Source organism: Suricata suricatta, chromosome 7 (genome assembly GCF_006229205.1).
Source record: "Suricata suricatta isolate VVHF042 chromosome 7, meerkat_22Aug2017_6uvM2_HiC, whole genome shotgun sequence".
NCBI lineage: Eukaryota > Metazoa > Chordata > Mammalia > Carnivora > Herpestidae > Suricata > Suricata suricatta.
In genome coordinates, this window is record NC_043706.1 from 135022352 (window position 1) to 135045414 (window position 23063).

The following is a 23063-nucleotide window of genomic DNA, read 5'->3' on the forward strand; positions in this document are numbered from 1 at the left end:
ACAGACTGAAGGAAACAAACAAAATGCAGGAAGAAGAAACTTTTAAAAATATAATTATCATTTGTAGAATCAGAGAAGAAAAGATATTACATCCAGAATATCAGAATAGATTTCTACCTCTTACCTTAAAAGGAAGAGAGAAGGCACTCAGACAATGGGGGAAAAAAATCTTAGAAATTATAATGACAGCCAGCAAAAGCTTCAAAAGGAATACAATACTTAGGAATTTTATTTTATTTACTATATAATATTTAAGAGACAAATGACTTGCACACAGAAGTCTATAAAACACTGATTAAAGAAATTCTAAAGGACATAAATAAATGGAAAGGCATCCCATGTTCATTGATCTGAAAACTTAACATTGTTAGATGTATAGGTGGCAAGATAGACATCTACCCAAAGTGATGTGCATATTCATTGCAATCTCTATCAAAAACCCAACAGCATTTTTTTCAGAAATAGAAATACCTATCCTAGAATCTATATGGAATCACAAGGGACCCAGAACAGCCAAAACAACCTTGAAAAAACTGAAGTTGGAGAACTCACACTTTCTCATTTCAAAACTTATTAGAAAGCTACAATAATCAAAACAGTGCTGTCCTGGCATATGGACAAACACATAAAACAAGATACTAGAAGAAAGAGCCCAGGAATAAGCCCTAATGTGTGTATAGTCTCTTGATTTTTGACAAGGGTGCCAAAACCCTACAATGGGGAAAGGACAGTTTGTTTAGTAAATGGTGCTGGGAAAACTGGATATCCATATGCAAAGGCATAAAGTCAGACTGTTACATAATCATACATAAAATTTAGTTAAAATGAATCAAAGACTGAAACTTAAGAGCTTTAAAAAACTGCAAAACTCTTAGAGAAAACCATAAGGGAAAGTCTTCATGGCGTTGGGTTTGGCAATAGTTTCCTGGATCTGACACCAAAAGCACAGGCAACAAAAGAAAAAATAGATAAATTAGACACTAGCAAAGTGAAAAACCCTTTGTTCATCGAAGGATATGACTACCAACAGAAAAAAGGTAACCCACAAAGTGGAAGAAAATATTTGCAAATCACACATCTGATAAGAGATTACTATTCAGAATATTTAAAAAATCTTAAACAGCAATAAGACAAACAATGTAATTTGAAAATGGGCAAAGGGCTTGAACAGACATTTCTCCAGAGAAGATACACAAATGGCCACATAGAAAGATGTTCTGAAACATTTGTCACTAAGGACATGCAAATCAAAAACCTCAATGAGATAGATTTAAAAATGGAATCAACCCAAATATCCATTAACAGATGAATGATTGTATAGACATAAAATGGAATATTACTCACCCATCAAAAAAGAATAAAATTATGATGCATTCTGCAGCAAGAATGAACCTTGAACACATGCAAAGTGTTGTAAGCCCAACAGAAAACAAACTCCATATGATTCCACTTACGCAAGGTACGTAGAACAGAGAAATTCCTAGAGACAAGGAAGAAAGGTCGCCAGGGGCTGGGATTAAGGAGTTCTTATTTAATGGATACAGAATTTATGTTTGGAATGATGAAAAAGTTCTGGAAATAGTGTTGATGTCTGCACAAAAGTATAAGCATACTTAATGTCACTGAGTTATACGCTTAAAAATGAGTAAGTGGTTAAAATGGTAAATTTTGTGTTATGTGTATTTTACCATAATAAAAACAAACAAATAAATAAAATCATGGCAGAAATGAAAAACTCAGTAGAGGGTTGACAAATAAAATAAGAAATCTCAAGAAAAAAAAAGTACAGGTGCCTTGTGACTCAGTTGGCAGAGCATGTGACTCTCGATCTCAGGGTCGTGAGTTCAAGTCAGGTGCAGAGCCCACTTTTAAAAAATTTAAAGAAATCTCCAAGGAAATAGAGCAAAAGATCAAAGACAGAAAATAGACAAGAAAAAAAGAAAAGAAAAATGAGAATCAGTACAGAAGGCCACTGTCCGACTAAATAATAGGAATTCCAGAAAAAAAGAACAGGAAAAATGACATGGAGAAGTGGGGTGGGGGAGATTTTCAATGAACTCATTCAAGAAAACTTCCCTAAATTGAAAGACTAGAATTTCCGTATTGAAAAGAAGCCACCAAACATGCAGCACTCTGGTTATACGTGGACCACACCAATTTCTCAATCTCAGAGAACCAATCCACTCCACACCACTCACCGAAATCTCAGAACCAGAAGGCAAGGGGTTCAAGGAGCTGAGCAACCTGGAAACTGACTCTCCAGAGGATCCGCAGCACGATGAGTGACGTCGGAGAGGAGAGCTGGTCCAGGACCTGGGAGGACCCAAGAGAGAGCAGGCCACAGCTGATCCCTGTCTGCCGAGCGCCTCAGGCACACAGAGCCTATAAGCCTTCGACGGAAGGAGAGATCACAAACACTGCGAGGGGATGGTCATCTCTGTGAACAATCTGAGTGACATTTAAAATGGATCTTGCAGGATGGGTACAATTTCAACCAGCACAGACTGGACAGCAGTCAGAAGAGAGACATAATGGGCCAAAACAGAGGCTTTGCTGGGGCCCGGATCAGTCCAGAATGGCTGGGGTGGAGAGAGGAGAAGAGTGAGCGGCAATGCTAGACAGGTGGCTCAAAGGTAATGCAGAAGAGCGAAGCCTAGGTACCCAGGCCTATGCCAGTGCCCCCGGCTTCCCTCTTCGCAGGAAATCAGACCATATTATGGAAGGCAGGAACCCCAGGTCCCATCCAATTTGCTCAGAGTTCAGATTTCAGTCTCCTGCTTTTTTTCTTGTCGGGTGTGCTAACAAGCAGGTATGTTTCATGACTATGATTCAGTGGGCACACTGTGCAGACTGCTGAGTCAAGAGTCGGGCATGGGTACCTGTGACAAATAGATGATCCTTGCCCTCCAGACCCTCAGATCCTAGTGGAGAAGAAAGGCATCTCTCTCTGTTACTGAAGAGAATAAACCAGAGCTGGAGGAGGATGGAGAGCAGAAATGGAAACAGTCTCACAGACTCAAAATGGGTAACAGCTCAGCATCATTGGCACAGATGATGTTAGGGACGCTCGCTGAGTCCTAGAAGCTGAAAACAACATGGCTGCACTGAAAAGTAAACCCCTTACCATACTGGAGCTGTACTATGTACCATTCCTGGTTTCCGTTTTAAGAAATTCAGTAAATTGGAAAAAGGGGGAAGAGGAGTCCTCTCCTCTCCTTCCAGGCAAAGGACTAAACATTTTGCATTTTGCAGCCCCCTTACAGTGCTCAGCCCTCCAAAAGTGCTGTGTGGCAAACCGAGTGTTTCTGAAAACATAGACAGACCACAGACAGTCTCAGGCATTCTGGTGAGCTAAAGATACTGCAGCCTCTTCACTGTAAAAGATCAATTACAATCTATTAGTTCAACAATCTTCATCCCATCAAAAGGAAAAAAATAAAAAGATTTTACATGACTAATGAACTCTGCGCCACTGAGTCATAATCTGCATGTTAAAGTGTCTATATTCACAAACGCAAGGTAAACTGAACCTCATTGGTATCATTGTTTCTGACTCTGGTAATTAATGGGAATTTCTCAAATTGTCTGAATCGCTATTTAAATGATTTATATAATGGACCTTCAGAGTTGCTGTTACAATCTATCACATTGTAATGAAGTAACTTAGGTGTGTTTATTACCAATTTATAGCGAATCTGGCAGACTGGAGGTTATAAAACTTTTTTTCTCTCCTGGTTTCCTTACTGTTCTACCCTTCTGTGATTGGAATAAACAGGACATATCTTAACACATGAGACATTTGTAGTTTGAAGCCATAGATATTTTATTTGGGGCACTGGCCAGTCCCTTGTGATTTACGACATTATTTCATTACAAATTGCTGTAAGGACAACCATTGCTCACCCACGAGGTGTTGCATTTACTCATAAATTTTCAGGAATGAGACAGTGTATGTGCCAGGAATGATAGAATACTATTTACTTTCCCCTTTTCTGACTCTTAAAACAAAAGGATGTTGTAGGAAATGGGGTTTAGGAGTCCAGTCTGAGAAAAAGGGTCCAAACCAGTATGTGCATATCTTAGATGGAAGCCAAAGCAGAGATAGCCACAATCTTTGCTTAACTTTAAACAAAACAAGAGGAACAATAATCATACGATCTCTATCGATATAGTTGAAAATCTACAGTAATGGACAGTTTCTGTAGAAATATAAGCCCCTCTGGGGTTAAGACCAAGTCTTATTCAAATGTGTGATTCCCTGTCTACTGAGTTTAGTGCCTGGCGAAAGGTAGTTGTTCAATAAACTTGAAATTTGAGTTAATCTGCATAAGAATTTGAGTTATGAAATAGATATTCGAAAAGTCAAATCAATGTTCAAGAAATCTTTATTTGATGGATACGTACAATAGGGAGGTCTTTTGCAACTGCAAAAAGTGGCAGTTGTGAGACGCGATTTGAGGTCTTAAGCATAATGTCATTTTGCATTCTTGATCTCTTAATTATCTCTCACATTTCTTAAATATTGTAAATATGCAAAATAATGATTTTCATCTGACTCAATTTGAGAGAATGCAAAGGTAATAACCTTAAAATAAAGAACACTATGTAATGGTTAACAAATACGGGTATTTCCTAATTCAGCAAGCTCGATTGTACGAAAGTATTGATTTTCCTAGATATATGGCAGCTCTTTATACCAATATTTATATTTTTATGCATTTGAAATTTTAATAAAAAATGTTTTAATTAGAATAATTGAGTTTTACTAGTTGGCTGTGTTACACAGAGATTCATCCAGGAATGTGAGACCCTCAAAGCATTTTGTTCCATTGAAGCATTAAATTTCTTACAATATATTCCTGCCCTTTGGGTTCTTTCCTTTTGTTACTTTTCATTTAAATCATAGTTAGTTAGCATACAGTACAATATTGGTGTCAGGAGTAGAATTCAGCATGCATCACTTACATGCAATACCCAAGAAGTGCCCTCCTTAAAGCCCATCCCCCATCTAGCCCATCCCCCACCCACCTCCCTTTATCAACCCTCAGTCTGTTCTCTATCATTAAGAGTCTCTTGTGGTTTGTTTCCCTTCTCTTCCCCCCCTTTCCCATATGTTCATCTGTTTTGTTTCTTAAATTCCATATATGAGTGAAAGCATATGGTATTTGTCTTTCTCTGACTGATTTCGCTTAGCATAATACATTCTAGCTCCATCCATATCATTGCAAATGGCAGAACTTCATTCTTTTTGATGGCTGAGTAATATTCCATTAGACAGACAGATAGATAGAGAGATGACAGATAGATAGATCACATCTTCTTTATCAGTTCATCAGTCAAAGGACATATGGGCTCTCTCCATGGTTTGGCTATTGTTGATCATGCTGCTATAAACATTGGGGTGCATGTAGCCCTTTGAATCTGCATTTTTATATCCTTTGGGTCAATACACAGTAGTACAATTGCTGAATTGTATGGTAGCTCCATTTTTAGTTTTTTGAAGAACTTCCATTTTTATCTTCCATCCAAATATTTCACAAGTTAGTTTATCAAGTCTTAAATGTGAACTCTCTTTATCTTTGTATGTCTGAAATGTCATTTTCCCCCTAATTTATTTATTTAGGAATAATTTGCATAAAACAAACTACCTTCACTTAAATGAGCTTCATTAGAATGTAAATACTCACAACACTCCCACCATAATCAAGACACAGACATTTCCGTTACCCCCAAAAGATTCATTGTACCCTTTCGCAGTCCATCTGCCACCTTTGGCCAAGTCCTAGGCTACCACAAGTCTGCTTCATGTGACCTCAGATTATTTTACAGTTTCTTTAAATGGAAGAATACTGTGCATACTCTTTTGTATCTGACTTCTTTCTTTTAGCATGACTTAAACGTGTTGCTGTATATTTGAATACTTTCTTCCTTTTTACTTCTAAGTAATATTCCACATGTTGGATATATCACATATTATCTATCAGTTGATTAATATTTGGAGTTATTTCCAGGTATGGCTATTGTGATTAAAGCTGTTATCAACATTTTTGTGTAAATATTCATGTAGACATATGTGTTTATTTCTTTTGGGTAAATACCTAAGAGTGGAATGCCTGGATCATGGGGTAGATATAGGTTTAACTTTTTTTTTAAGAAATCACCAAATAGATTTCCCATTATGAGAATATAAAATGGTTGAGCCATTTTATATTCTCGGTAGCAGTTCGTGAGAGTTCTACTTGCTCTACATCCTTGTCAACACTTGATATTGTCAGTCTCTTTCATTTTAGCTCTTCTGTAAGTAAACAGAAGATTGTGGGTTTGTGGGTGGTGGTGGTGGTGATGGGTTTTATATGCATTTCCTCAATTTCTGCTCACACTAAGCATCTTTCCATGTGGTTACTGATCATTCATTTACCTTCTTTTGAAAGGTGTTCAAATATTGTTTTCTATTTTGTATTGGCCTGTTAATCTTTTAGTCATTGAATTGTAAGAGTTCTTTATATATATTTATATATATATATATATATATATACAAGCCCTTTATCAGAGCCATGTATAGCAAATATTTTCTTCCATTCTCTAGCTTTTCCTTTTCTGAATGGCATTTTATAGAGTACAAAAGCTTTTAATTTTCATAAAATTCAATTTATCAATTTTCTCCTTTATGTTCATGCTTAATTGTGTCCTTCCTGGGAAATTTTTGTCTTTCCTAAGGGCAAAAATATTTTTCCAGTGTATTTTTCCTATATTTTTCCAGTTTTCTAGTTTTAGCTTTTCTTTTTTTTAACGTTTATTTATTTTTGAGAGATGGAAAGAGTGTGTGTGAGCAGGAGAAGGCAGTGAAAAAGGGAGACACAGAATCTGAAGGAGGCTCCAGGCTCTGTCAGCACAGAGCCCAACGCAGGACTTGAACCCATGAACCACAAGATCACAACCTGAGCCAAAGTCAAATGCTTAACCAATTGACCCACCCAGGCACCCCTAGCTTTTCTATTTGTTTTGCTTTAGGGCTTGGGTTTTTGGATGTGTTTGTTTTGTATAGGGGGTTCATTTTTTATATTTTACACGTGTTCTGAAAAGACTATTTAGCCAGGTGTAGAGATCTAGCTTGGCAGCTGTTTTCCCTCCAACTTTTAAGATATTCCATCATCAGGGATCTCCTGTTGCTAATGATAATCTGCTGTCAATCTGATTGTTGTTGCTCTATAAGTAATCTATATTTCTCTCAGATACGTTTTAAATTTTTTAAGTTTATTTATTTTTGAGAGAGATAGAGAGTTGACAGGGGAGGGGCAGAGATACAGAGGGAAAGAGAATCTCAAGCTGAGTCCACACTGTCAGCACAGAGACCAATATGGGCTCCATCCCATGAACCATGAGATCACAACCAGAACCAAAATCAAGAGGTGGTCACTTGGGGTACCTGGGTGGCTCAGTCAGTTAAGCATCGGACTTTAGTTCAGGTCATGATCTCACGGCTCATGGGTTCAAGCTCCACGTCAGCTCTGTGCTGACAGCTCAGAGCCTGGAGCCTGCTTCAGATTCTGTGTCTCTCTCTGACCCTCCCCTGATCACTCGGTCTCTCAAAAATAAATAAATGTTAAAAAAAATTTTTTTTAAAGAGGTGGACACTTAACCGAGTAAGCCACTCAGGTGCTCCTCAGATACATTTTAATTTATTTATTCTTGCCATTCTGTGGTTTCACTAACATGTATCAAGGTATGAGGGTTTTGGGCTCTGCTTAACAGTTAAGATCCTTTTTTAATCCCGGAATTTGTGCCTTGCTTTAGTTCTAGAAAAGTCTTCGCCATTCTCTTTTCAAATATTGCTTCTCTCCCATTCTTGCTGTAGTCCTCCAAGAATACTATTTTATTAGCAACAACTTATAATTTCCCAACTTGCCCTCCATGTTCTCCTTACATTTCCTTTCCTAGTTAACCTTTCTTTCTCTCTCAATGCTACATTCCAGGTGCCTTGCAAAGTTCTGGCCTCCATCTCACTTTCTTCAACTCTCTCCAGCTCAATATTTTATTCAGAGGGGTTGCTTTTGGACTTCAATGACTAGATTTTTCGTTTCCAAGATGTCTGTCTCATTTTTACATATATCCATCTATTCTTGATGGAATCGTCTACTTAACTCATGGTTTTTGTTAGTTGTTTTATCTTATGAAATGTTGTAAAGGTATCTATTTTAAAGTAATTTTCAAATTCTCCTATTATTTATAGTTTCCCAGGTATGAGTTCTTCCAATCTTGTCTGAAAGTCCATGCTGTATGAGGGTTGCCTACCTAACAGCCATTCCCCTCCCCGCTCTCTGCTAATAAAACCCAGTTTTATCCTGAGTAGCAATGTATCCAGCCAGTAGATCATATAGGTCCAAGTGAATTGTGACTATGTGTTCCACTTGGCCAGACATTCAATTTCCCAGTCTCCCTTGCAACCAAGGGAGACCTCGTGACTAATAAGATACAAGGGAGACTGTGCTCAAGAGCTTCTGGGGAGATAGGAATTATGGTATCTGGAGCTTCAGCCACCCTTTGGCGACCATAAAGCAACAACAAACAGGAGAGAAGAGACAGAGAGAGCTTCCCACTGGTGAGCTGCTAGAGCGTCCTGAGGGAGCTTGTCTCCAGTTCTTACCATTCAGAAAAAAGATAGGAAATGTCTACAGAGTTTAGGACACAAGTATTTGCCGCTAAAATCATTCCAAGCCAGTAGAGAGGGTGACCCGCACCCCACGGTGATGGTCAGCTTCCGCCTCCTCCAGGAGAGCTGCGGGCTCAAAAGTACAGCATCGCGTGCTGGGCCTTCGTGGTTCCTGACCCCAAGCCGGGCCGAACTCCGCCCGCCTCCCGCTCTGGGAGGGGCCTCCGGCCTGGCCCCTGCCGTGACAGCTGCAGCTCCGCACGGGCTGCAGAAATCCTCACCGCTGCGGGTTACTCAGGCTTCAGGACAGGCCCCTCGAGTCAGACTCCCCACTCACGCACCCCTGCTCCCTTCCCACTTCAAAGTCCTCCCTCCCAAATTTGCTTCCTCCTCCCCCAGCCCCAGGCCTTCAGCCTCAGCTAACCGCCCTGCTCCGGGGCTCTGCTCCTCGTTGGTGCTAGGAGGCTATCCCGTTCCTTTAGCACCGCTGTGCAGCGCTAACGTTTTTTATACATCATCCCTGTTTCCGGCGTGGGTGGAATAGAAGAGGAGTTTCCGCATTTATTCACTTTGACGAGTTGCCTGAAGTCCACCCTGATGCATTTTTAAATTGTTGTATTTTCGTATTTGAGATTCTTACAAATAGGCTTACTCTGATTTAAAAAAAAATTGGAATTGCAAAATAATACAGAAATAAAAATCAACATTATCCCACCACAACTGTCAACATTTTGATATATTTCTTTCCTGTCTTTTTTACTGTGCATATTGATAAACATTGTTTTATAGGATTGTGGCACTAATGTAATACCTAGAGTCATAGCTTGCCTTTTTTCTTTTTATATATTATAGACATTGTCATATATCTTCATATATACACACACACACAGATGTGTTTATATATATGTGTGTGTGTGTGTGTGTGTGTGTGTGTATAATGTTTATAAAATACATAAATACAGGGGTGCCTGGGTGGCTCAGTTGGTTAAGCATACAGCTCTTGATTTCTGCTCCGGTCATGATCTCACAGTCATGAGATCAAGCCTGAATCAGGCTCTGCCCTGAGTGTGGAGCCTGCTTAAGATTCTCTCCCTCCTTCTCCCTTGGCCCCTCCCCACTTGTGCACACATGCTCGTTCAAAAAAATAAAAATAAATTAAAATTTTTAAATTTAAAATACATAATACATGTTTATCAAATATATAAAATCTATACATTATATTCTATATGTCTCTATATCACACACACCATACACATCTACCATACTTTCCTTACTATTCCATTATGGGTTTTTGTTGTTTTTAATTTGCACCTACTATATATACTGTTGCATCATAAATACATCAATATCTCCTTAGGATAAAGTGCTGGAAATAGGATCACTGAGACAAAAGATACGAACATTTTTTTAAATATATAAACACTTTGCCAAAGCTCTCTCCCAACAAATGCTCAACCTCTCAAATTCTCAGTGTAATGCCATTTTAAATTTGCCAATTTGATAGATTAAAAAGTCTCAGTGTTCTTTTAATTTACATTTCTTTGATACTCATAAGTTTGAATATTTTTCATATGTTAATTAGCCATTTGTCTTTCCTTTCAGTGCATCTTAAATAAGATTATATTTACTTACAACTTTGCAAAAACAGTTATTTCACAAATCAAACCAAAACACCTGATTATGCATAGTAAGCATATAAACCAGCCTCAAAAGAGTTCATGATTGTATCTGTTTTATAATGGATCTCTCTCTTACGTACACTGAAATATCTTCTTCATTATACTTCAACACCTAATTATAAGTGGGCTCAGTGTTTAGGTAAATCACAATCAATCAAGGGTATAGGAGCAGAGAGAACATACGTATATAAACAGAAGGGGCCAAATTTTATAGATAGATAGATGATAGATACATAAATAGATAGATACATACATACTTATCTTTGCAGATATAGAAATACACATGAGTATATATTTATATACAAATAATTCATATATATAATTAACAACAGGTGTGGATGATTTTTGATCTACAAATTTAAATATAATTAAATATTTCCATAATCTCTGGTCATGTGCAAACTTATTTTGAAAAATATTAAAAATGCAGTTGATACGCCCATTTGAAAATTCTACGAGTTACCATTTTATCTCATAAACCACAAAGGAAACCTAAGTTGTATCTTACAATGAGCTAAAGAAAAACGCTATGTGGTTAATTTAAATGAGTTATCAAGTCATACTCTCAAGAAAGCAAGGGGCATTGAATACTATTGATGGAAACGGAAATGTTAAGGCATTCGGGAAAGTTATTAGGGGAAACGAGTCTGACTGTAGGTGCAGAAGAGATGGGGCACTGTTTTGAGAGGAGCAAGGAAGATCTTTTATTCGAAAGACAGTCGGTAGTGGTTATGTGTAAGAGTCTGAGAGACCCCCCCCCCCGGTTCAAATCCTGGCTCAGCCATGCACCCAGCATGTCCTTGCACACGGTACCAGAACTTTCTGCAGTAACTACCGCACAGTCTTACATCCAGGACTTAATAACATGCATGAGGCAATATGGTAGCTACGCAATAGTTGTAGCTCTCATTATTATCACAATAGCAGCCTAAGATAACCAGGAGGCTGGGCACAGTAACACTCATGGGAAACGTGTCGGGGATGGGGTAGAGCAGATGAGCGGGGGCCAGGACCACAGGAGGGCACCTGGGATGTGGAGCCACGCCTTGAGACCACGAGGAGCTTTAGAGTGACATATGAGGCTGGTAAGTCCCTTCAAGGTTCATGGGGCATGGCATGATGAAAACAATCAAGAGACTCTCTTATGGCAGTGAAAACAGCATGCCGGGAAGTGTTTTACTGCATAATGAAAAATCACCTGTCACCGTGCAGGGGACTGTGACTTCCCAGGATAAACGGGACCCAAGTGCCCAGCTCCAGGTGGGGAGCCAAACTCAGCCTGCAGCAAACTGCTAAGGAACCAGGGTCACTTTGCTAAAATGTGTCTTTTATAGTGACTTAACAGAATCGAGGTAGGCTGCTGAGTAGAGACAGGAAATAATAACAGTGTGCTGCGTGCTTGGATCAGGGCTGTTACATTTCTGAATTTGGTCCTACACTTACAAATAATTAGGCGATTGCTGTCGCTGTCTGATCACAGCACTGGCTTCTCTGATGCCACATGTCGTCCTGCTGCGCAGTCACTCTCTGAGGCTTCCCGGGGCATCCCAACATCTCCAAATTTCAAGGCACCCTGTGTCTCTCAAATTCTATTTAGTAAGCTTATGAGTACTCACACGAGTTGGCTAAATACTGTGCCTCGAGGAACACTTGAAGCTAACCAGTTTTACCCCCAGGTAAGCAGAGAAACCCTGCTTGCTAAGCCCCCACCCAAGTCAGAGGTGTGCTACCCCTTTGCCACTTTAGGCGAAGGTCTTACATTAACGCAGAGTTAGGGGAAATGCTGTACAAGGTTTTCTGTGTTAAATGATTGTTAATTCCTTTCTTTCCTCTTCTAATCTCCTTTCAGCTATTGCACTAACCAAAATACATGAACATTCATGCTAACAGTTCAATTTCATTTTTTTTATTTTTTTAACATTTTATTTATTTTTGGGAAAGAGAGAGAGCATGAGCAGGGGAGGGGCAGAGAGAAACAAAAACACAGAATCTGAAGCAGGCTCCAGGCTCTGAGCTGTCAGCCGAGAGCCCAACACAGAGCTCGAACTCCTGACCTGAGCTGAAGTCAGCTGCTTAAAGAACTGAGCAAACCAGGAGCCCCTAACAGGCCAATTTCTTAACTTCTTTTCCTTCACTTAGTGGAAACCTAGAATGGTTGAATGCAAATTATAACCAAAGAGTGAAGATAAAAATTTGATCTAATATTTCAACCACTAATTTTTCAGAAATTTTTAATGTTTATTTTTGAGACAGAGAAACAGAACATGAGCAGGAGAGGGGCAGAGAAAGGAGGAGACACAGAATCCGAAGCAGCTCCAGGCTCTAAGCTGTCAGCACAGAGCCCAACATGGGCTCAAACTCACGAACTGTGAGATCATGACCTAGCTGAAGTCGGACACTTAACCAACTGAGCCACCCAGGTGCCCCTCAACCACTATTTTAAATGTATCTCTTGACCGTTACCAAAATATCCTGCTGAAGAATTAACCCAAAGAATGTTATATTTTCCATTTCTTTCAGGGAAAAGCCTAAATAATGATTTCCCTCAGAAGTTTCTTCATGTCTTCACTGTAAGTTACAAATCTCAAAATAGTCTTGTGTGTCTCAGACCTGACTCAGTGGAAAAGCAGGGCATCTGTCTATCTCGAGACAATTTTAATCACTTGCAGTTGCACTTCTGTTAATAGATTAGTGTAGATGCTTCTTAAATAGGAAAGAATCATTACAGGGTCAGGGAAGGGACAAGGTGTGAACTAGGTGTGAACACAAGTTAAATCTTGGACCTTGAGGTACCTTGCCTATACGATAGCATTTATAATAGTAACACTTGCTTCATATTATTTTGCCAGAACTAATACTACATATTTATCTATTATACTATATATAAGTGTCTTATAAATATCGCTTTATATGTTATATATATATCGCTATATATATATATATTACTATATATATATATCGCTATATATATGTTATATATATAATAGAGGAAGAGAAGTTCATTGCCTAACAGCAGCAAGCATACGATCATTGTCTTCTTATTTTTTCATCACTGTGACATACTTTCTTGAAATAAGAACATGAGATATTTCATCAAAGGCTTTGGAAACTCATGATCTCTCTAGGTACTCCTACCAACCCTTCGATCTCTACTCCAAAAGTTCTCTCTGAACCTCAGTTCTCTAAAGGTAAGATACTCGGGGACTTGATAAATACTTATAGATGACGAGCCAGTATGTGTCATACCTAACAGCTTTAAATAGACCTGCCTCATTCACAAAACAGGGTCCAGAACATGGCTCTAACACCCCATTTCTGGGTTTCATGTGGACCTCTCCCCATGCACAAATTTTTTCCTGCTTGGAGCCCACACCCACCTTTCATGATCTCTGAGACTCTTCCAGGGATATGGCCCAGGTCTCAGGACATAATCAGGGTCTGCTTGCTTTTGTGGCCCACTTTGGACCCACCATTCTAGCTCAACCTCAAACTTCTACTTGGTACCAGTTCTGGTATGTGCCTTCTCTCACACTGCAACCACAGATGCGGTCCCAGCCTCCTCCTCCCCATACAGGGGGGACCAGACACTTTGGGACATCGGCAGGAATGTTTTGGCCAAATAATATATAAGAATAACTTCCATAAAGATTGACTGCAAGAGCATCCTGAATGTTCTAGAACAAGGAAGGCTCTGGTCATCCTCAGCAGGGGAAAGGGCTGGGGTCAGAGCATGAAAATAAAGTCACAGGGTGGTTAAGTGAAAAGTCAGCACACGGGGCCAAGAGTCCAGAGATGGACCAAACCAGCAAGTGTCTTTACTTGCATTGAGCCAAGGATCCAGACCCAGCCCACCCAAAGGTCTGCATTAGTCAGGGAAGAACAGGTGGTCCCAGGGTGTTCAAGTATATCTGCAGGTAGAAAACAAACAGTAGGGAAAGAGGTGACCTGGCATTAGACACAGATGGCGAAGCCCTACAGATGTTGAGACACTGGCTGGGTCTCTGTTATCAGGCACAAGACTGCAATTTGAGGACCAAAGATCAAAGGTCAAGTGAGCCGGGTCTCCTCAAAGCCTCCCGTAGACCAGATGACTGGTTCAGAGCTGAATGCCGATCTGCCCAAGCTGCACTTCCTACTCTCAAGGAAATGCTAGAACAGGCGCCAGGCAGCAGCTCCATGTCCTAGTCGGTCCTGACACGTGCAGGTGGCAGGGTCTTCACTGAAGAGCTCCCTCAGATGGGGACCCAGCATCCACCCTGTCAGATGAAGGAAGGCTGGAAAAGCTGAGTAAATGCGGCCATAAGCCTAGGAGCCTGGGGATTTCCCTGCAGACCTGCTTCTACCAGAGCAGGTGGCCTTGCCAGAAGCAGAGTGAGGTGGGCTGGTGGGAGACCAGGAAAGTTCTTAGGTCACCGGGCTGTCTGGGTGACAGACAGGTCTGTCAGAGCTGCAGGAATTAAGAGGTGGCCAAGATTCCAGACTTCCCAGACCTCTCCTGGGAGTCTGGGCCAAAATAAACGTGTGAACAGCTTGGTAAGACCCAGAGCGTGATCAGCGGTGAAGGGAGTAGAGGGTGCTCCTGACCACAGCCAGGCTTGATGGGGGAGGGGACCATCAAACTCATGTGAAGGCACCATTCTTGTTTCCTTTTTCAAAGCTCTAACAATAATGGTGCCAAGTCAAGTGCTTTCGGGTGCCCGTTCCTGGGCAGCACCTAATACGTATTAGCCCACATTCGGTCACTGCATCCTCTGTGCCCTCCACAGGAAGCAAGGATACGCAAATCCTGCTCAATGCTGCTTTCTTGTCTGGCTCTTATTCTTACCTGTTCTTGACTCAAAGACCATCTCCAGCTAGATTTTTCACCCAGATGAATGCCAGCCGCCCTTTGTTCAGTTACCCCCATCTCTCCGGCTTTGACTGTACCAAACTTGCACCCAGCCTTTTAACTAAAGTTAGATTTAACTTGTGTCTCGGCTTTTAAGGTTTTGACAAGTCGGTTGCCCTTGCCTGAACTTCTATCTCTGCAAATACAAGGTCTATTGGAAATCTGGACTTGTCACTTTCATCCCCCACGGCAATCAACTGTACAGTCACAAGGAAGGCTTGCTATTGCTGTTCCTGTAACTCTGGGGACACAGACGCTGTATAACTCTGCTGAATTCCAAAAAATAATAATAAAAATAAAGGAAGAAGAAAAAAACAGACTCCTAACTTAAGAAGCCACCAGGATATCCGGCGTGGCCTTCAGGAGCCCAGGATTGCTGAGCCACTAACATCCAAGACAGTTGGTCTGAAAAGAGATATCATGTATATTAGCATTATCAGCAAAAGCACTTTGGCCCACTCTGTTTTTCATATTCCTCAAACCAAATTCCTTTGAAAATGAAAGTAAAAATAAAGCGATACTCCTCATTATTTCCTCCAGACCTTGGAGTCTGGATTGAAGAAAATCTGCTGACTTTGCTGACCTTCACAGGGTGCCGTAGGGGTGAGGAGAGCGGATGGATACATCTGGGGCTGAGCATGGATCCTAATGGCCAAGCCTTGCCTGCACTTTCGATATTTTCTTTCAAACTTGCCTTTTTGCTGCTGCAGCTGGGCTTGTCAGTTTTCAGGACTAATGGGTTGTGATGGGGTGTCAGGGGAAGTCAACAATCAATGCTTGGGAAAAAAAGTGGTGGGGGTGAGGGGGCCCGTCACTGCTGACATGGCCAAGAACGGAAGTACAATGGCCTTCTTTTGTAGAAAAAGAGACAGAAAATTCTGTGCTGTGTTTTGCTTTTAAGATTAGTATAGATTTTTATCCTTTGATGACTGGCCTGTCTGCTCTTTTCCACTTTACACTTACTTGCCTATCAAGAACATATATTCTGGTTTTTAAATAACCACTTTACGATACAGTTAAAATTGTAATTCATGTTGTGGGTCGTGGTTATTTCTTGCAGGAAGATAAAACAAGAAAGGAAAATGTCTGATGACACAGGCAAGGAAGAAATGGTGTGGAATGGCTGTGGCCACCTCATGAAGTCGGCGGCTTTTAGGAAAAGCTCGTTCTGGCCCCAATGTTGTGTGACGTGAGAACGCCATTACAGTAATACTCAGCGTGCTGATGCTAATGTGAAAACATTAGGGCCTGATTGCAGTTTGCATCCAGGGCTAAGGAAGCTCACTAAATATGTTTTCTACTAAAAATCCAGTAGAACCCTGTTATGACACCTGTGTCAGAATGCAGGAATATTTGCTACATAGGTTGTTCGGTTCAAGTTGAAGATCAAGTAGTATATGTGGAGAATGATTGAATCAGCAATCAATTCCAATATCACCTATGACAGCAAAGAACTTGCTAAATGAGGGTTTACTGTACTTATTTACATGGATCATATTTATACCAAAAATCCAAAGGGTCTAGCAAGTGAAAATATTCCGAGTTGATGCTATACAACACACGAGTTCCTGAGAAGTTTGTATGATTCCTAGTGAAACTCAGAGTTGCCTCCTGATTTATCCACTTTGTCAACTCAGGTTTTCTTTTTTTAAAATCCATCTCAGGGCATCTGGGGGGCCCAGTTGCTTAGGCATCTGATTCTTGATTTTGGCTTAGGTTATGATCTCATGGGATCTCATGGTAGGCATGGAGCCTGCTTAGATTCTCTCTCTCTCTCTCCCTTTGCCCTCTCCAAATAAATAAATAAATAAATAAAAAGAAATAAAAAGTCCATCTGTACTCATCTTTCTTTTTGAAATTGAAAAATTTAATGACTGGGGAAAATGTGGACAAGAAGAGTCTAAAGTAGTAGTGAAGTGAAAAGAAGTCGTACTGGCCTTATATCCCTACCCAGACTACATTTTCTACTTTCTCCATACTTCACAGTCTTACTCAGCCCAGTTATTACTTTCAACTTCAGCCTTCTGTATTATCAGAATTTTAATGAACATACAGCCTTTTAATAATCAGAGAAAAATAACACAAGCTTCATCTATAAAAACACCATTTACCAGGAAGAAAGAATAGACATAATTTTTCTACTTCTTCCTCTAATAACAACTAAAAATCCTGGATGGTACCAATATTTATATTTCTACTTAGGTATTTATAAATTAATAAATATATATTATCAATATATTACATATAATTTATATATTTGTATGTAGTTTTGTTTTACATAGAAATATATATAATTTGTTAATGTACATGTAAACCAAACATTAGAAAATGGAGAGATGGCGGACTGCCTACAACCTTGCGTCTTGAGAAGCCACACCGCGGTGAGCTCCCTGGGTTTTCCCTTTGTCTCCTATATCCCCGACTTGGAACTTGGAGAAGCTAGCCACCCTTATATGCCCACAGGCACAGACAAAAACAAAGACCTGCACTCTCTAACCAAAAGACCAGGAGAGGAACAGCCAAACACGACAGATAACATTTGGATAACGGCTGCTCTCCTCCAAACGCCACAGGAAACACGGTGGAGAAGTGGACTGGGACCTATCCCTCCGCCCCTGTGAGCCACAACACTTGAATCAGGGTCATATCCGAGCAGACCAAACAAGGGGTCAGGACATTCAACCCCACCGACTGATAATCAAGTCCGCCCAGGCCCCCACTCCCCATCCAGTGGTGTCAGGGGACCCCCCCCTCCGGAGGGGAGCCAGAATGCACACCCACACTGATACACCACCACTGCAGTGTCAGAGAAAACCAGCAAAAGCAAAAGTTTTAAATAAGATCCAGGGTCTCGTAACATGCTACAGATATGTCCAGGTTGCAACTGAAAATAATTCATCATCCCAAAAATCAGGGTGATCTCAAATCGGATGAAAAAGGACAATCAATAGATGCCAACCCCAAGATGACAGACATGTTAGAATTACCTGACAGCAGTTTTAAATCAGCCATGATAAAAGTGCTTCAACAAGCAATTATAATCATGACTGAAACAAATGAAAAAACGGAAAGCCTCCACTCAGATAACAAAGGAACACAACTCCACACCCATAAATTTGGCACCTTGCATGGACATGGAGCACTTCCTCAAAAAACACAAAAACTACCACAACTCACCCAACATTAAGGGATGGTTTGAATAGCCCCCTAACGATCCAGGAAAATGAATTCATAATTTTTAAATTCCCAAAAAGAAATTTCAAGGCCCAGATGCTGTCACTGGATAATTGTACTAAACATTTAAATGAGAAGTAACACCAATGTCACATGATCTCTTTCAGGAAATAAAAGAGAACACTCCCCAACTGATTTGTAATACCTGTCTCATCCTAATACCAGAGCAAAAAGAAGACAGTACAAAAAAAGAAAATTACAGACCAGTAATCCCTCATGAATATAGATGCAAAAGTCCTTCAAAAAATACTAGCAAATAGAACTCAGCAAATATAAAAGAATTCATATATCATGACCAAGTGGGACTGGTTCAATGTTGAAAAATCAATCACTGTTACCTACTATATTAACAGACTGAAGAAGAAAAATCACATGATCATATCAATCAATACAGAAAAAAAAGCATTTGGAAAAATTCTACATCCATTCACGATAAAAACTCTTTGGGGGAAAAAACCATTCTACCGTGCTTCAATGATCAATTCTCTTCCTCCTTTTAAGAGGATGATCTTGGGCAAATTACCTAATCTCCCTGAGCTTCAGTTTCCTCATCGGAACCAAACAGGGATAATGATATCTACATTGCTGGAGGGCTGGTGAATTATTATCGCCTAAACTAATCATTAGTCATTAGACGCACGCTTGTTGAACAATGTTTTGTGAAATGGCTTCTTTCCTGGTTATGTTCACTCTAAGCATCACAACGTGGCCTCCAACTTTGGATAAGATCTTCTTAGTTCAAGCATCTACCTATTATAATACAAAAGTGCCCTTTCATTCAGAATTTGTGCCTAAAGAATGTGCAAATGAGGATCATGTGTATTTCACTGTTCAGTTAATGTAGGCAACAAATTAGAATTGCTTCATAATCATGCTCAGGTATAAACTTCTAATCACTCTTCAGTAAGGGATTAGTGAAAATCTACAATCAATATAGGTTATATTAATAACAACAACAACATCCATGATAAAGGGGTCTCTTTTGGTCTGGTCCACATAGCCCTTTTCCCTACACTTTCCAAATTCTTTTCATTTCTTTTAATGTTTATCAATATACCACGTCTACTTTATCCATTCACCAGTCAATGGGCATTTGGCTTCTTTCCATAATCTGGCTCTTGTTGACAATGCTGATATAAACATTGGGGTGTGTGTGCACCTTCAATCAGTGTTTTTGCATCTTTTGGGTAAATATCCAGTAGTGCAACTGCAGGTTCATAGGGTAGGTCTTTTTTTTTAATGTTTTGAGGAACCTCCATTTTCCAGAGTGGCTGCACTAGTTTACATTCCCATCAATAGTGTAAGAGGGCTCCCCTTTCTCCTCACTCTCACCAACATCTGTTGTTTCCTGTGTTGTTAATTTTATCCATTCTGACAGGTGTGAGGGGTATCTCAGCTTTTAATGCTTCACAGGGACAGGAGACAAACCCTTGGGCCCCACGAAAGGCAGGGAGAAGAAACTAAGCTCCTCGATAAAACCGGGAGCCTGAAGCCTTGCCTATACCATGACACTGAATTCAGGTACTCAGAGCACTGGGTAAGGGAGTCAGCAAGGAAGACCGCCATCAGCTTAGGGCAATTAGTATCAGAAGTTACCCATAGGAAGCCGAAACCAGCACACCCCTGTACAAATCTGTAGTGTTTTCGTGGTGAGAGAATCCCAGCTGGAAAATTAATAGAAACATTGGCACAGCAGTTTCACTTCATGGTATTTAACCTAAAGAATCAAAGACAGGTTATTCTTTTTTAAAAAAAATTTTCTTTGAGAGAGAGACAGAGGATCCGAAACAGGCTCAGCACTGTGAGCACAGATCCCAATGTGGAGCTCAAACCCACAAACCATGAGATCATGACCTGAGCTGAAATCAAAAGTTGGCTGCTTAACTGACTGAGCCCTCCAGGCACCCCTCAAAGAGACATTTCTACAAACATGTTCATGGCCGGATAATTCACAATTGCCAAATGCTCATCAACAGAAATGGATAAACAAAATTTGATATATATATACATATATATACATACGCACACATATATATATGAAAAATATTATGCAGTCTTAAAAAGGAAGGAAAATTTGGGGCTCCTGAGTGGCTCAGTCACTTCAAGCATCCAACTTTGGCTCAGGTCAGATCCCACGGTTCATGGGTTCGAGCCCCGTGTCAGGTTCTGTGCTGACAGCTCAGAGCCTGGAGCCTCCTTTGGATTCTGTGTCTCCCTCTCTCTCTCCCCCTTCCCACTCATGCTCTGTCTGTCTGTCTCTCTCTCTCTCTCTCTCAAAAATTAATAAACATTTTTAAAAAGAAGGAAAATATGACATATGTTATACTATGGATGAATCTGGAGACATTATGCTAAATGAAATAAGTCAATTACAAAAAGGCAAATACCATAGGATTCCACTCATATATGCTATCTAGAGTAATCAAACGCGTAGAAACAGAAAGTAGAATGGTGGCTGTCCAGGGCTAGAGGAAGGGGGAAATGGGGGTTCCTTGTTTAATTGGCATAGAGTTTTAGTTTTGCAATATGAGAAAGGTTCTGGAGATGGGTTGCACAACACTGTGAACTTACTTAACACTACTGAACTATACACTTTAAATGGTTACATTAGTAAATGTTGTTTGTGTCTTTCCACATTTAAAAACTGAAAAACAAAACGTACTGATACAAAACCACTGAAACTCTTCAGGCGCCAGCAGGAAAACGGGAAACAAGACCTCTAGATGAGAGCACAGCCCGGAAACTGTGTCACTCTGGAGCACAGCCTGATGAAGATGAGGTCACACTCAAAGATGACAAAAATGGGGAAATGGGTCATCGTGGGAAAAATTGTTCTTGGAGAGATACAGACAACAGAAAATCTGAGACAATGGAAAGCACATGTTCCTACCAGAAAGATAAAAGACTATCTAGAAATCATAATGAAAGAACACAAAAATAAGGGAGTTACAGGGGAAGGGAGAGGAAGAGGTATGATTTTTTTTAAAACAACTAAATAGGAATTCTAGAAATAAACAAATATACTGTCATAATTTTCTGTAGAATCCCTGGGTGGATTCAATACTGGTCTGATTGATTCTGAATCGAGAGTGGGGAAAAAAGCTACGTATGGACCTGAACCTTTATCCAGCTAATTCCATGATTTATGAGCCATCATGCAATACCCATTCTACAGCCAGAAACAAAATAACATCAGGCATCCCTCCTGCCCGTTTTCAAATGGTCAGACTTTGAGGCAGGCACTGTTCGAAGCCCTGAAGATGCAGTTATAAATAAAACAGATGAGTTCCTTTGTCTTCTGGTTCTTGCAACCTCACAGTTTGTTGTCTAGATAACAATGAGTAGGCAAAAATATAATAATTTTAGATATTTTGAGAAGTACAATGAAAAAAATGATACAGAACAATAACAGAAAGTAAGTGTTACTAATGGGGCTTATCCAGGGGCTACGTTACATGGGTGTTCAGAAAATGCCTCTCCAGGGGTGCCTGGGTGGCTCAGTTGGTTAAGTGTCCGACTTCAGCTCAGGTCAAGATCTCACGGTTCAGGGATTCAAGCCCCATGTCAGGCTCTGTGCTGACAGCTAGCTCAGAGCCTGGAGCCTGTCTTCGGATTCTTTATCTCCCTCTCTCTCTGACCCTCCCCTGCTCATGCTGTCTTTCTCTGTCTCTCAAAAATAAATTTTTAAAAAACTTAAAAAAAAAAAAGAAAGAAAGAAAATGCTGCTCTAAAGAAGTGACATTTACGCTGAATTTGGATGGATAGGCTCCAACCAGGCCAAGATCTGAGAGAAAAGCAATCTAAGGACAAGAAAAAGAAAGGACAAAACCCTGAGACAGGAAGACTACAAAAGCCTTTGGATTATAATTTAAGATAGACATAGGTAGAAAGAAAGGAGAATGATGTTTCCAATCAACCATAGCAACTAAAATGCCATGGTACAAATACACTCAGTTATTTGCATTGCCAGATCACCGTTGGTTCCCGTAAAGTTCAAGTTGCAACTGAGTTCTAGGATACAGTGTGTGTGGGAGAACCAGAGCCAGGCCCCGAGCCTCAGCCAGAATTACACTGCCAGGGGCAGAAAGGAAACACATTCTCTCCGCAGTCCACGGATGACTCTTACACTGCACGGTGTCCTGCCTGAGTCAGCACATGAGTTGAGTGCATACTGTACGCTAGACATCTGGGACCCCTCAAGCTTCACCCGTTTTCTAAACCAAAGGTGGCAACCTTTTTCTGTAAAGAACCAGAGAGTGAACAGCTTAGGCTTTGAAAATCATTCAGCTCTGCCGTTGTGGTGTGACAGCGGCCAAAGCTAATACAGGGACGAATGTGTGTGGCCATGTTCGAAGCACACTGCATTTATACAAAACAGGCTGTCCTTTGCCAGCCCTTCTTCTAAAACAATGATCTCCAAAGTGGTTGAATCCAAGATGAGCCACAGGGTGTGGAAAAAGTATCAGGGCTTTTGTTTATGTCTTTTAGCACAAGAAAGAAAGAGAGAGAGAGAAAGAGAGAGGGAGGGGAGGAAGGAAGGAAGGAAGGAAGAGGGAGGAAAGAAAGGAACAGAAAGAAAGAAAGAAAGAAAGAAAGAAAGAAAGAAAGAAAG